Genomic DNA, 11,205 nt, shown 5'->3' with positions numbered 1-11,205 from the left:
CCATGCTTTTCCTCAAGTCAGGAGAAGTGTGAAACCCTTGGCTATAATACCTTTATCTGCAAAGGATTCGTGTTTCCATTTAGAGTAGCAAGGCGACAAGAGGCCACCAGATGTGCCCAAGTAGACCCTTTGGCTTCCACAGGGACTCCTTCATACCCTCATTGTATAAAAGCACTCCCCCCCAACACACACACACACACACACACACACACACACACACACACACACACACACACACACTTTATTGGGATGTTAATGGTGGTTCTGACTGAGGTCTATTGTCCCATAACCCTTGATAGAACTCTGAGGAGAAAGCAAGGATCCAGACAAGAGTGGACTGAAAAGCCACAAGTTTACAATCCAGCAGGAGAGGCCACTGACTGAAGGTACCAAGTGCCTCCTAACAGTTTACAGTTCACAGGCTTCCTTAGGGGGGAACACAGAGTCCATGATGGGGAGGGGTGCAGCTGCTTCTCTTCTTACATGCTGTCTGTAGAGTCTTCTGCTGAGCACCGTCCTCATCCTCCATGGAGCTGGTCTGGGGCAGAGGCAGGTGCTGGGGCCTCCATCTTCATGAGGAGCCTTGAGTCACGACCTTGGGAAACAGAGCAAGGAGGCCTCTGCAGGGCAGCAGAGCATCCTCAGCAGTAGTGGGAGAAGAGAGAAACTGGGGCAGTCAGGCAAGGGGTGAGAACAACTGTGAGTAAAGCAGACCCTGCCCTGCGTGACAAGCTCCTCAGTCAGTGTGCACCCTGCTCTCCCTTTGCTGCTGGAGCCCCAGAGGGCTCTCTCTTGCTCACAGAGGAAAATGCTCCTTAAAGCTGAGCCCTGCCCACAGGGCTCTCTACTTAGAGCAGCTTCAGGTATCACAGGAGGGGACACCTGTGGGACAGCAGTCTGAGCAGCCCCCTTCCTGAGTGCACCCATCAGTTCCCCCTGCTGGGCCTCAGTCTCTGCAGAGAAGACAGCAAGACTAGAACTTGCTTCTCTGAGTCAGGTGGCTTCATCCTCTGACATGCTGACACCAGGACAGAGTTCAGTTACCTTGCTGCACCTTCTCAGCTACTTTCCAAAGTGCCCTTCAAGTGACTCCTTGAAGAGGTTTCAAAACTAAAGGAAATGAGAGAAATTGAAATCAACCCCTTGTGTAGGTGTGAGCAGGAGCACAGCTAAGCTGGGTGGAGTTCATTCTAGGTGCCCTGTGATACCTTCTAAGTTCAGCTCTTAGGCTGAGAAGCTCCCAGAGAGGTAAATAAAGCTTCAGGAATTGGTTTTAAAAATAGTTGTGTGGGGGTGGGGGGTGGGGATTCTGGTTGAGTAGGTAAAGACACTGTGAGCCCAACCCTTCTGAACTCTGTCCCCAAAGAAGTGAATGTAGGGATAGTTTGAAACTCACAGATGTCCTTCCAGTGTTCTCTGGTCTAGCCCCATCTCTGGTGCCTGCTCTGTGTGGTGCACCCCTGGGTGAGCTGGGTCTCATCTCTGCCCTCATCCCACAGGGAGTGAAGGGACAAATACCATCTGTCAATCCCTGAACATGTGTTTGTGTACATAAGAAACAAAGGGAAAGTGAGAGAGGGAAAGAAAGGAAGAACTGAAGTAGTCAAGTAGAGATGGTCAATTCTCCCAGTGAGTTTCCTCTTACTCCTCTGTAGTTCCCCTCTGCCCCAGCCCTCAGCTCCCCCCCATCACTGCACAGTTTTCCTGTACTAGCTCACTAGCTGACACCATCCTCACCACACTATTTCCTGGATGGCTGGATATTCTAGCAGCCCTTTTCACATGGATGAAATGCAGACAGAGTCGAGAAGACCTGACCACCTATTGGACTGAAAGGTGTGACCTCAGGGTGACTGCAGTGTTGATGGTCTGCTGTAGTGACCTGCACCTGTCACTCAGCTGACTTCTGAGTCACTGTGCAGTGGAGCTCCAGCCTCCATGTCACAGCTGACAGGCCCCTGTGCCTGCAGAGATCCTCCTAACACAACCGATCACTACAAGGCCACCTCAGTTAACATGTAATCAGAGCAGAAATAGATGGATTTCCCCATAAATATTAGAGTAGCCAAGTGGAAAACTATCTAGAACTCTGGATATTGACCTTGACCATAACTGTAGGTAGTGGATGCACCATGTAGGATAACTTTGTCATTAGAGCAGAGTGAGAATCAGGGAGATGACCTGGTGTACTTGGTGAGATCCCCTGCTCTGCTATCAAGTTAATGTTTCGGGCAGATCACATTACCATGAAGAGAAGATTACTGGCATTTGGTGTGTGACTTGGTCAATACCCAGGTTGCTCCACTGCTGTTGGAACTCTCTTGTGCACTTGGGTTAGCAAGTCTGCCCTGAACCCTTTGCTCCTCTTTTCGTGATTCTCCAACAAGCAGTACCAGCTGTTCTGACAGTTGCTCTGTGTCCTCTTATAGCCACGTACAAGCCAGGTCATAAGATGAAGCCATGAGATAAAGCCATACTCGATGGTCTTTGGAGACTAGCCAGGTGAGCTGCCCTTCTCATGAGGAGAAGTCTCTCCTGGCTAATGTGGTTCTCCCCCAGTCAGGGTCAGATGAGTCCGGCATGAGCACTGGTTCCCATGTGGTTTCCTAAAAACCTGAAACAACAGGCCGGGGCAGGGGTCACATGGGCATCAAGGCACATGTCACTGAGGCCAGTGATGTTTGCAGGAGGGTCATCAAGGCCCGGCTGCCAGTGCAGGACAGGCCAGAGGATCAGAGACCAGCTGGACAGAGACAAGGAGAGAGAAGTGGATGCCTGACTCTGGTGGAGCCAGTCAATCAGGGCACCAGTGCTAATCCCTTAGACTGGGTGAGGGAGAGAGGCTCTGGTGAGCATGTGACTGACCTTCCTCTAGCCAGTTCATAAAGGGGAGAAATGGGGCAGTGGGAGGGAAGAGAGAGGCTACCCACAGCTCTGCAGTCACCAACATCAGGATTCCCTTTAGCACAGGAGGAAGCCAACATGAGCAAAGGGAAGATGGATGTTTCATCACACAGGTAACCACTTTGCATTTCAGTGACCATTCTGGTCTCTAAATTTAATCTAATGTATAGCCATACTCTGCTGAAACCAGCAAGTTCAGCAAAGGCAGTATGGCAAAGAGTGGAGAGGGCAAGCACATGCCAGAGTGTGTGTGTGTCCTCAGGCAAGTCTGCTCAGTCTCTGCAGATGGTATTTGTCTCAAGTCCACTGATGTGAGGACTTTATCCCTGCAAGAAAAGGCCTTTTCACAGGGAGCACAGAACTGTGCTGGTAGAAACTGTGTGAAATTGTACCTCTGTTGTCTTACAATCTTGTTTATTATTATTAAGTCACTAATAGAAAATATTTCAGAAAAATAGAGGGTTCTAAAGAGGGCTCTAATCATGGATGAAGAGATATCTGCTCAATGATGAAGTCAGAACTAAAAATGTCAGTTGAAAACCAGCAGAAGGTACATTGAATAAGATATAACAAAAAATAATCCTATAAATAAGTAATATAAGAATAGATACAAAGAAGAATAGATACAATTCAGGTTAATGTTGACTTAAGAAAATTACTAGGAAGGGGCCAGGCAGTGGCACTCCTAGTTAAGCGCTCACATTACAATGTGCAGGGATCCAGGTTCAAGCCTCTGGTCCTAACCTGTAAGGGGAAAGCTTCCTGAGTGGTGAAGCAGGGCTGTAGATGTTTCTCTATCTCCCCTTTTCTCTATTTCTCTCTCTCTCTCTCCATGCACACACATACACATACACACATGAAATAATATGAAATAAATAATATATTTGTAGGTTTCTCATACCATTATCTCTCATCTTCCACCTCACTAACCAAGCAGATAATACTCACCATCTATATAGTGTGTTAGAGCTCACAGTCATGATCTTACACAGAAGCTCAATTGAAAAGGGATTCAAGCAACAAAACTTTCATCTCAGGCAGACAGGCGAGCTCACCTCAAAAGTCAGACAAAGACGTTGAAGATGAATCTCCTCCCCCGTCGCTGGATATGATGTACATGTCCTGCAAGGGAGCTGGGAGGACCAGAGTGACAATTAGCCCATGGTCCAATTTGAATTCTGAAATACAACTTACAGCACATATCCAGAGGACACAAAAAAACCTATGTGAAGTTTATATAGTCCCTTATGCTCACAGCTGCAAACCCACTATATTCACAATAGACAAGTGTGGAGGGGATGGGCAGTTGCACAACTGGTTGAGCAGATAAGTTATCATGCACAAGAACTGGTCCAGGCCTGTAGGGGACAAGGTTCATGAGCAGCGAAGCAAGTCTTGCAGATGTCTCTCTTCCTCTCTCCTCCTCTATATCATCTTCTCCTCTTTATTTCTTTTTGTCCTCTGAAGTAAAAGTAAAACATAAAAGGAAAAAAAAATTGCCAGGAATGGTGGATTACTTCTTTAGGCATCAAGCTTCAGTGATAAGCTTGGTGACAGTTACAAAACAATGTGGAATCAACCTAAGTGCCTGAATAATAAAGCTATAAAATATATGTCCAATGGAATATTCCCTGGATTTTAGAGTATAACACTATGTTATTTGGGTCAAAATAGATAAACTATCAATGATTATTGTAAGTGAAATAAGCAAAAAATACAAAGGCAACTACATGTGAACTTAAAAAATTAGCAATCCTTAGGAGTCTGTGCATGTATTGTGACTATTAGGGGCAGTTAGCTGAAGGGAGGGGGCATGGAAGAGCACAGAAAGATGAAGGTTTCCAGGTGCTGGGAGGGCACAGAATTTTGGAGGTAGGCAAGGGGACAACATATAGTCATCTGGGAGTGTGAAACTATACACCTGAACAAAGGAGAAAAGACTTGTAATTTGTGAATGATAACAATGGTGAGGACATTCCCAAGTTTACTATGCAAACTATGATGAACTATTCGGCTTAACTACAGAAATGCAATATTCAAGCAAATTCCATTGTTTCTGAATTGAATATTCCATTAATTCTGGTCTGTCAGTGCTCTCCTAAGCAAGTGTTCAGATTAGCTTTGGGAAAGGATGTCTAAAGAAATTGTGGCATAACAGTCATTCATGTATTTCTCCAGAACCTTTTGTGATCTCTAAATAATCATGCAGGTCTGGTGATATAGGTTAGGGAAATGTTACAGCATATAACATAATGATGACTCCCCCTAATTTATACTGTAAAAAATACTTCTCATAATAAAAAATATTGTTATGTGCTCCAAATATTATGAAAGACTTAATCAAACTTTTATTTACATTTGCAATTCAGCTTCAAAAAAATTGGCCAAATAAGTAGTTTGAACAGAGATAAAAACACTTTTCCTTAAGCTTTAAAAATCACCCTTCCCAGACCACAGAAACACCCTCTCACACCCATGCACACACAGCTGCAGCACCTGCAGGAACACAGCTGCTCCAGGCGCTACAGAAATCTGGCCAGAGCTGATTCCCTGGAAGACCCATTTCCTTCCCTGCAGCTCCCAGACAACTCCCCCCATTTGGCTGGGTCAGGGGTTCCACAGCCTAAAGCCAGCAGGCGAGAACCTGGGGAACCGTGTAGATGGTGTCCCTACCTAGTGAGTTCCAAAACACTCACCCACTACTGCTTCCTCTGAGGACTCCTGCAATTGCAAGAAAACACTGAGGGTCACACATGGTCTATTTTGCATACACATCTGTGGGTTCAGGGACAGATTCTAGGGACTACGATGAGCAAAGTGTTCCTAAAGCTGACTTGAATGCCACTTACAAAAAAAAGATTCAGTATCTTCTGGAAAATTGAACTTCTTATCTCATTTGGTAATTTCAAGATTCATATTATATAAGGAAATGTTGGTACACAGGAAAACTCTCTCCCAAAGAGATTATAAATAGACAATGCCAGTTTTTAATGCACTCTTGAATCAAATATGCATTGGAGATACACAACATCCCTCAACTACTGAACCCCAAATGTCTCTGGTGCACATGGCCAGGTTCTCTGTTGTTAAAATTCGGACGGCTCCAGCTGGCCGGGCTAGCTTCATGGGTGGGTAACAGAGACGACCAGAGACATATGGCTGGGCAGGGAAGCTATATTTCTTTATTCAAGAACAACGATTCATAAACTAAACCAAACTAATCACCAAACTCTGCTGTCTCTTTGCGGCAGCGCAAGCACTCTCCCCTACTCTGGAACTCAGGAACCCTCTAACTCCCGAACTCTCGAACTCTGGAACTCTTCAACTCTCGAACTCAGGAACCCTCCAACTCTGTCACTCTGGAACTCTAGCGGGGTTCCTTCGGGGCGGGGCCAAGCAGCCCCGCGAAACTAACTGGACTGATCCAATTCTCTTGGTGGGGGAGAACTACCCAATGTAAAGCATACAACAAATTTTTCTTTTTTTTTTTTTTTAACTAAATGACTATAGTATCAAGGGTGTGGGGTGAACAGAAACATATATCATACAGGCATTTTTAAAAAAGAAACTGGCACAAACATGGAGAAACATATAAGCAAGTAACAAGAACCAGTGTGCTGCCAAGGGAAGGCCTGAGGGGGCCGGCCATTTTTTGCCTCTGTGGGCAAAACTTTATCAGCTTAAAAAAAACATTTCTTGCCTCTGGGGGGCGTACTTGCTTTGACGGGCATTTGCATGGGGGCGGGGAACGGAGTCTCAAAGGCAGCTGGCTGCAATTTACTTACTATGAAACAAAACTTGTTATTAGCATATTTCTAATAGAGAAGGAATTTGAGACTTTTACATATCAACAACGTCTTTTAACCTTTTGTTACACCCATTCAAGATGGAGTCAGGAAAGGAAACCTCAGGCATGAGAATAATTAACATAGCCATTGTGCAATCTACCATTTCTAATAGAGAAGGTAATGGAGAGTTTTATATATCAACAAGTCTATTTAACCTTTTATTTAGACCAACTTAGTTAAAATATATTGATTGTTAATTAATTTTTACCTCAGACTTTAAATGTAAGTTAAATTTTATCTTTATGAGAATTACGTTGAAAACCTTTTTCATTTAACTTTGACTAATAAGAATTTAGCCTTAAAGTTACTGTTTACCAAACTTTAAACATACACATAAACATGGTCATTAATACACAAGGAGAGAAACCTTTGTTACGAAGACATGTCATTTCAAACACGAATTTAGATATGTACTGTCTTAGTTGTGGGGGGGGGGTTCACCATCCGGAGGTGGCTTCCCTCGCAGCTTCACTTCTAGGAATTGCAGGTTGAGATCTCTGCACAAATCTCTGCGTACTCCAGCTTGTCTGCCTTCAGACCGGACCGGCAGCTGGAGATCTCGTGTGCCGAGTTTTGGCAGGGAGCCCGGGGGTCCGGGAGGTCCGGGATCATTCCAGAATTTATAGCAAGAGGGCAGGCAGGCCAGCATTGTAAAAGGCGCGGGCTGAGGTGCCCAGGGGTGGCAGCCATGATAGGCCGCTGCGGCCCTGCCCCATGGCCCTGCCATGTCTGCTGCCCTGCTCGCAGTGGCCGAGTAGTGTGGAGGGATCACGCGTCCAGTGCCCTGCGCAATGCAGTGGAGAGCCGGCTCCTGTGGGCTGGCCTGTGTGCTGGCATTGGGCTCCTGCGTGTTGTCATCGGGCTCCTGCATGTTGGCATCGGGCTCTAGCGTGTTGGCATCGGGCTCCAGCGTGTTGGCATCGGGCTCCTGCGTGTTGACATCGGGCTCCAGCGTGTTGGCATCGGGCTCCTGCGTGCTGGCATAGGGCTCCTGCATGTTGGCATCGGGCTCCAGTGTGTTGGCATCGGGCTCCTGCGTGGTGACATCGGGCTCCAGCGTGTTGGCATCGGGCTCCTGCGTGCTGGCATCGGGCTCCTGTGTGCTGGCGTCAGCCTCCTGCGGGCTGCGGGGCTGCGGGCGCAGTGCGCGGGGTTGTCTGGGCGCAGCTGGCTGGCTGGCTGTTTAACCAGGTGGAAACAGCAGCTCCGCGCCTCGCCTCCCTCCCGCTGGCTCTTCCCGCTGGCTGTTCTGAGTTCGCCCGAGCGGGTGGAAACCATAGAGTGGTCCAGAGATAAATGTTCCAGAAACAGCGAAACAGTCTCGTGAAGAAAGAGCAGAGGCCTTTGGAGAATTCACAAGCAGAAGAGAAGGCCATAGTACATAGGTAGCCAAATTGTCTTTACTTATCTGAGAGATGCACAGGTCAGGTCCACGTGGGCACCACTTGTTGTTAAAATTCCTACAGCTCCTGCCGGGCTAGCTTCATGGGCGGGTAACAGAGACGACCAGGGACTCATGGCTGAGCTGTAGGCAGTATCTGTGCTTGCGCCGCCGCAAAGAGACAGCAGAGTTCTGCTTGGTGATTAGTTTGTTTTAGTTTATGAATCGTTGTTCCTGAATAAAGAAATACAGCTTCCCTGCCCAGCCGTTGTCTCTGCGTCTCTGTTACCCGCCCGTGAAGCTAACCCAGCTAGAGCCGCCGAATTTTAACAACAGTTCTCAGTCTACATTGTGTTGAGACAGAAACCAGGAAAGCACTACTGCTGTCAGTGAGAGTTGACCTTACCTCAGAAAGAAGGGTGCCTTTGTCCTCTACCATCATCTCTGGCTTCTTAGAGGATTCTAGAAGGACACAGTTACAGTCAGCTCCATAGCTATGAAAGGTAACAAAAACCAGCCCCTCACATGAAGTGACTGACCTGAGCCTGGAGTGACCACATTATCTGTGAGGGACTTCACACAACCCTTACAGGTGGACAGTTCTTGGAGACCGGGTGAGGGGGATGAGAGCCAGTGTGTAGATCAAGCTCAGCAGCCACAGGCCTCTAGAGTTCCTGCAGCCCTGCAGTCTGGGGGTGCACTGAGCATGGGTCTCTCTCAGTGGAATGAGAGCCAGCTTCTGTCAGCCCCTGCAAGTGGGGAGGAGGGGGGGAAGCTGTGCACCAGGGTATGCTGCCCACATCAGTGCTCGTGGTGGAGCACAGCACACAGAGAGAGGCTCAGAAGAAATACTCTGTGTGTGACTCAGCCTGGGAGAGCTCTTCAGTCCAGACCAGCTCTGAACATGCAGGGGTTCCACCTCCCCTGTGGACACAGAGAGGGTCTAAGTCACACTCAGCACCTGGCTCACAGCAGGACTGTGTTTCCAGGTTCAAGTGTGAGGGAGAGATGGAGCCTCCTGATTGTTTCCATGGCAGGTGAATCAATACAAAACCCAGACTCATGAGCATTGAGCTTCATTTCAGGGATCTCTGCCCAAACAGAACCAGAGTAGTGCATGCATGACATGCTCAGGCAACAAAGGAGTTTCAGGAGAGATCACATTTAGTTCCCAAAGTAAGAAAAGATGTTTATACATACTGTGCATTGATTATCACGGCATAATTTCTCTTCCCACTATGTCTGACAGTTTGAGAACACAATGGCCCCCACTTCTATTTCCTTTCTCATTCTGTCATATCACTCACCCTCTGTGTCTGAAATGGCAGCTGTAACCCAGCAGCCCATTTCCCTTAGATCCATTCTCAGCGGCTGTTCCTACCTGGGATCTCTTCAGAGATGTTGTTCCCCTCAATGGACTCCAGAACACAATCTTTAAAGATACAAGTGAATGAGGGAGCTGTTAAGGACAGGGACACAGCACACTGTGAGATGTGGTTATGGTGGGGGAAAGGCTCACAACTGACTGCTGCAATCTACACACCGCTTCTCAGTCTCTCCAGCTCCGACTCTGGTCTCATCCTTTCCTTCATGGGGAAGGCCCACTGCCCAGGGCCAGTCACTTCAGCCCTGGCCTTTGCCTCCATGAAGACTCCTGGGAAATCCATTATAACAGAGAATGACATTGGCATTTGTTGTTAGAACAACACAAAAAATAGTAAAATCAGAGTTCAAAGCCTGATGAAGTTATCCTCTGCTCATGGCAGTGGGGTTTAAGAGGAGCTTGGTTTCTGACTGTATCTAGAATCAAACAGGACATGCAGCCTGTTAGAGACACTTTGTAAAACATTTGAATGTTGGGGGCCAGGTGGTAGCGCAGTGGGTTAAGCTCAAGTGGTGCAAAGCGCAAGGACCGGAATAAGGATCCCGGTTCAAGCCCCAGTCTCCCCACCTGCAGGGGAGTAGCTTCACAGGCAGTGAAGCAGGTCTTCAGGTGTCTATCTTTCTCTCCCCTTATCTCTCCATTTCTATCTGTCTTATCCATCAATGACATAAATAACAAAAACAATAATAACTACAACAATAAAAAAACAAGGGCATTAGCATCAACAATAAAGGACATTACACTCAGTGACAAAAGTCAGGCTTCGGAGGAATATATGCAGCCAATGTTATTGTGAAATTTAAAATCCTGACACATTCACATTGAGCATATAATGTAGTGCTCAGGGAAGGAGTAGAGAAGGGAAGAGGACAATGTTAGACAAAATGAATAAGCCTTGCATGCACTATGCAATCTGTGCAGTGTGATTAAGGACATCGGGCATCACTCTAGAGAATCAGGAAGACAGACGTCCTATTGATTCCTCTTGCCACAACACAAACACTGTGGTTCCAAAGGCCATCTAGAAAGGTTGGAGTGCCCTTGACTGTGCCTATGCCTGCTGCCCTGCTTCTATATCCTCTGGGAAAATGTTCTCAGCAACCAGTTACACTATGAAATGAAAGTAGTTCTGTACTGTTTAAATGAACTATTAGAAAGGAGACTGCTGATTCTGGGGTCCAAGGTGATTGTTAGATACTAGAAAATCTGGAGGAATTGAACTGACTCTTGAGAGTGATTGAAAACAGAGAGTGGACTCGGGGACTGAGGGTTTGGACTCCTTATCTTGGCACTGCTCCACTGTTTCACCATCATGGAGACTATCTGGGAACACCATGGGGTTTCCACACTAATCATGCAGGGGGCATAGGTTTGGAATGGGGACAATATATCCTCATTCGTGGGAATGGTATACTGTACTTTGAACTGACCTTCCAGATTTGAGGTTAAGATGGGAAGGGAGACAGCTTGTCTTGAGACACACCAGACAATGGTGGGCTAAGCATCAGACTTTCACTAAGATCCTTAATCTCTGACCTGTATCAAATGTCCTTGCTCCAAGATTTCTAGGAGAGAGCTGATGCCCTGTCGAGATACAAACTCAAAAGCTGGAGTAATACGTTGTCCTCAGGTGTTAACTCCTGACCCTCCACACTCTGCAGATTCTGCTAAACAAAGACCCCTGGAAG

The 11,205-nt window shown here is 46.9% G+C and overlaps 1 long non-coding RNA gene across 2 annotated transcripts; it reads right to left on the bottom strand.

Annotated features, from left to right (window-relative positions):
- Positions 1-409: 409 nt before the first annotated feature.
- LOC132538708 (uncharacterized) lies at positions 410-10,334 on the bottom strand. Of its 2 annotated transcripts, XR_009550063.1 has the most exons (8): positions 9,677-10,334; positions 9,515-9,565; positions 8,673-8,882; positions 8,540-8,595; positions 5,601-5,625; positions 3,960-4,037; positions 1,045-1,110; positions 410-595 (listed from the first exon to the last, which is right to left on the bottom strand). It is a non-coding gene; the product is annotated as an uncharacterized LOC132538708 (long non-coding RNA). The 2 variants fall into 2 exon arrangements; XR_009550062.1 differs by having other exon boundaries at positions 410-1,110.
- Positions 10,335-11,205: the final 871 nt, after the last annotated feature.

This window comes from Erinaceus europaeus, chromosome 5 (genome assembly GCF_950295315.1).
Source record: "Erinaceus europaeus chromosome 5, mEriEur2.1, whole genome shotgun sequence".
Lineage (NCBI taxonomy): Eukaryota > Metazoa > Chordata > Mammalia > Eulipotyphla > Erinaceidae > Erinaceus > Erinaceus europaeus.
Note: the sequence above shows the minus strand (reverse complement) of the source record. Positions and strands in the feature narration are given on the sequence as shown.